Here is a 4810-nt window from a genome sequence, read left to right as displayed (position 1 = left end):
TAATAAACAACGCTCTTTCAAGAAAGGTATTATGCTGTCAAGGTGTTGAATACTTATGCTTGCGGATTGCATTAACTGGGAATGATAAGGATTGTACAGCCAGTATGTGGAGACGTCGGAGAGATAACAAACACAACGCAGAGTCAGTGGATGGAGATGAGAACACAAGCCAAACAGACGAAGATGTGATACTGGCCATTTGATCAGAATCCAACAGTGCCCCACCACTGAAGTGCATTAAACTATGGTTGATAGGACATTATTATTATTCTATGACATCATACTGTGACATCACAAATGTTCTAGAATGTACTATTATGACATCATACTGTAACATCACAAATGTTCTAGAATGTTGTATGATGTCATAATAGGACATTCTAGAACATTTGTGATATATATATATATACGCAAGAAATAATATTTTCATTTTTCAAAAGGAAGAGGAGAAGAGAAGAAGGAGACAGACGATAGTAATGTAGTTTGAAGATGAGAAGAAGAAGAGTGTAAACTAGATTGTAGTTAGTCAGCAATACGCCAAAAGGTGTCTAGACTGCCGGAAATTCACAAGAAGAGGAAGAAGAAGAAGAAGATTTTCATCAAACGGGTACTTCACTCGATTTAACGATGGTGCAATTGCACATGAAGCGTGGGGATGAAAGCCAATTTCTGTTCAACACCACCGTGGACGTTACATTGGAGACCCTGGTCCAGCAAATCACAGACATCTACAATGGGAGACTCAAAGTGGACAGGATATGTTCAGAGATTCCAGAGCTGAAAGACCATGGAATCACGCTACCTCCCAACATGCAGGGATTAACAGATGACCAGATTGTGGATCTGAAACTAGTAGACGAATGGGAAGAGAAGTGTGTTCCCAGTGGCGGTTCAGTCCTGAGGAAGGATGAGATGGGCAGGAGGAATGGACACGCTCCCAATGACAAGATGAAAGAGGTGCTGATGAAAACCATGGAAGAAGCTAAGTCAACAATCTCAAAAAAACAAATACAGGCCAGTGTTTGTGTCACCATGGCGATGGTGAAGGAAGCCCTAGGCCAGCTGAGGGGTGCAGTTACGATTGTCTACCCCATGGGTCTGCCTCCCCACGACCCAATCAGGATGGAGTTTGAGAACCAGGAAGACAGGCCTCTCTGCAGGTGATCACAGAGGAAGAGTGCCAGCTGTGGTGGGCTGCCAAGGAGTTGCAGAGGGGGAAGAAACTGCAGGACTACATTGGCAAAAATGACAAGACCAAGATAGTTGTCAAAATCCAAAAGAGGGGCCAGGGGGCGCCAGCGAGAGAGCCTCTGGTGACCGAGGAGCAGCAGAAATCAATGATGATGCAACAATACAGGCACGGGGACATTGTGAAACTGTTGGAGATGCCTGTTGCCTCGCGGTGCAAGACCGCCGGCCAACGGGAGAGGGTCTCTCGCACGTCTCTATCACAAACGGTTCAAAAGATACAAAAAGGGGGCATGGCCTGAATGGGTGTGGCCTAAGGATCGGGGGAGTGGTCAACATAGACCAATGAAAGAGGATATCCCTACTGAGTACAATGCCACAACCCGCAAGTCTACGACAAACGGTTCAAAAGATACAAAAGGGGGCGTGGCCTAGGGATCAGGGGAGTGGGCAACTATTATTACTACTATTGTAAGAGCCAAAGCTATATATATTTAGGTTATTGTATTATATGAATGTTTAATATTGATTGGATTTAGATAGTCATTGAACCGTCGTATTTGTCATAATAGGGCATTCTAGAACATATACACTTCTAGAACGTTTGTGGTGAGTTCGTAATAGACCTTTCTGGAACATAGTATCTTCTGGAACGTTCGTGCTGATGTCATAATAGTACTTTCTAGAACATAAAACAGTCCGGAATGTTTGTGGTGATGTCATAGTAGGACTTTCTAGATTTCTAGAACGTAAAACATTCTAGAACCACAGTATGACGTCATGATAGAAAGTTATGGAAGCTTCGTGATGTCACTGTATGATGTCATAACCGAACATTCTAGAACCTTTGGGTCTCTATATAAGTGGGCGTTTCCTCAGAACGGCAGTTTTGCATCTTTGACCAGACTGAACAGGACTGAACGGATGGACTCAACAATGGACTGAAGCCAGAAACCAGCAAGTGGATTTACAGCTTTCACATTACGAAGGAATTTTCATGTGTCGAGTCGGCGGTAATTTTGGAGACTGGGAAAATACAGTTTTCTTACCTTGTAGTAGTACTGGTAGCCTGTATTAGTACTTGTAGCTAGTAGGAGCCACTTGTAGTAGTATTTGTAGGAGTGACAGGAATATTTAGGAAAGTAGATTTAGGACCACTTCTGTAAAGAAAGACTTTGCAAGTAAACCATTTGGATATCTTTACTTCGCACTGGAGCGGCTGTGGACATTGCTTTTCTTTATCACCCATTTGGATATCTTTACTTCGCACTGGAGCGGCTGTGGACATTGCTTTTCTTTATCAACGGACATACTACTCACGAGTAAGTAATTTGACCAGTGGAGTGGATTGTCGGCCCTCACATTAATAAGAAAACTCTGTTCCAAGAGGAAAAATGAACACAAACTACTGGAGCACTGAAAGAAGGATAACAACAAAATGTCGAAACCTAGGAAGGTTGAGAAGACACAAAAGGTCCACGAGGAAAAGGTCCGTAATGCAATTAATAAAAGTAAGTCTAAGTTAGGTCATCTAACTGGTCACATGAAGAAGATTCAAGATTAAATCAATTAATGGATGAGGACGATGACGGTAACTTGGAAGGTGTACAGACAGGATTGGTAGAATTCAGCAGTCTGCTCGGAGAGTTCTGTGCTCTTAATACCGCAGTCCAGGCGGCACTAAGCAAAAACCTAAGCCAGACCTCAGAAGAGGAGAGGAAGAAAGATCAGGATGAATGGTTCACGCCGAAGGCTGACACCTTTTCCACCTTCACAGAAAAGGCTGGTGTATGGATGGAGGATGCATAAGCGTACAGCGGAGTCTAGGAAGCACCAAGATGAGGTCGGGCCTGAAGACAGTGCATCCGGCGTCGTAGAAGGGAAAGGGTCTAGAGCACCATCCACTACATTTTCCAGAGCATCATCTGCAAGCCAGCGGCTGAAAGCTGACTTAGAGAGGGCTGAGTTGCTAACCCAGGCTTCAGCTCTAAAACAAAAACGACAACTCGAGGTACACGCTCTAAAACAAAAACGACAACTCGAGGAACAGGAGGCTCTGCTCTTAGCTCAGCTAAGAGCAGATAGGGAACAGGAGGCTCTGCTCTTAGCTCGGCTAAGAGCCGATAGGGAAGAACAGGAGGCTACGCTAAGAGCAGAGAGAGATGAGTTACAGATCCAGGCTGCTTTAGCTGCCTCAGAGGCTAGGAGCAAAGTACTGGCAGAGCATGAGGGCCAGCGAGCCGCAGCCCGAGTGTCCCGTAGGGATGGAATGAACTCTGTTACGACCCTGGCTCAAAGGGAAGCAACATAAGGGGGACACAGACACCAACGGTCAGGTTTAAACCAAAAGGTTATATTTATTACAATAACTAGCACAAACAAAATGTTAATGTGGTGGAAGGGAGGGAGACACTGCTCCTACAGTGTCTTCCAGCAGCAGAGTGGCAGCATGTGTGGGGCGGGGGAGGGCCTTTTGAGCCCAGACAGGCAGCTTCCCAATTAGCAGCTGATTGCTGCAACACAGGAGACAGTGGCAAACAGCCTGGCACGTCGCATCCCCAACCATAAAACATAGCATCTGAAACACAAAACAATCATTAATACATCAATCAACTACACAAAATATTGTGACCCATCAATTGTCAGGGGCCACTACCACAACAGTGATAACGGGTCAGCCCCTGTCGAACACAACCTTCAACCTTGTCGAATGCTCCCCACTGTGGAACATTCGACAATGTTGTTTAAAACAAAAAACAACACTGTCCCGACTCTCGGGCAAGCGAGACCTCACAATAGGTTCCTCCACTGCGGTATTTGGCTGGAGTGGGGCAGGCTCATCCTCCACTGAGGCGAAAGGCCTAGGACCCCATCGACAAACCAAGACCTTATCACACATAAGCTCCATTTCAACAGGCCTCCACCGATACCGACCTGTCAAAAAGAGACTGCAAACCAAAATCAATACGAGAGCTAAGCTCACTGCGCTCAGCAGGACAGAACACAGGAAAACAAAAATCATCATAGGTCTCTGATACCACCACAGCGCCCATATCCATTCCTCCTGGCACTGGCAGTTCAGGAGACTGCAAATCATGAACATCCAGAGTAGGATGCACCGCCTCAGGTACGTCCTCACCGTCCCTGGAACATGGCAACACATCAGTCACAAAAGCATTTGGAATACCATCCAAAATGGCGTCACACAAAATAACATTGTCACGATCAAAATGGTTGTCACTCATCAGACCAGGTCGTGAAGGCCGCTCCTGCTGTACAGGACACAGGTAACTAGGTTGACTAGCATACCTAGCATACCCAGTGCCTGGCAGAGAGTCAGTGTGGACACGTGAATCAATAACAGAATCATCACACAGGCTCCAGTATGTCCAGAACTCAGCTGCCAGGGTTCTCACTCACACCAAGCCCTGGCAGCACATCACCCCCACCCTCATCCATCTCCACTGGCTTCCAGTCAGGTTCCGCATCACCTTCAAACTCCTGCTCCTCACCTACAAATCCCTCCATGCCCTCGCCCCCCGGTACCTGTCTGATATCCTCCACCAGTACACTCCATCCCGGAACCTACGATCCTCTGATCTAGGTCTCCTCTTCATCCCTC

At 46.2% G+C, this 4810-nt stretch overlaps 1 pseudogene across 1 annotated transcript; it reads left to right on the top strand.

Annotated features, from left to right (window-relative positions):
• Positions 1-621: 621 nt before the first annotated feature.
• LOC311238013 (cilia- and flagella-associated protein 298-like) lies at positions 622-2997 on the top strand (annotated as a pseudogene). Its single transcript has 2 exons — positions 622-1430; positions 2863-2997. The product of its transcript is annotated as a cilia- and flagella-associated protein 298-like (transcript).
• Positions 2998-4810: the final 1813 nt, after the last annotated feature.

The sequence above is a fragment of the Notolepis coatsorum genome (genome assembly GCF_963971535.1).
Source record: "Notolepis coatsorum genome assembly, chromosome: 12".
Taxonomy (NCBI): domain Eukaryota; kingdom Metazoa; phylum Chordata; class Actinopteri; order Aulopiformes; family Paralepididae; genus Notolepis; species Notolepis coatsorum.
The sequence above is the reverse complement of the archived record's forward strand: the minus strand, read 5'-3'. Positions and strand labels throughout refer to the sequence as shown.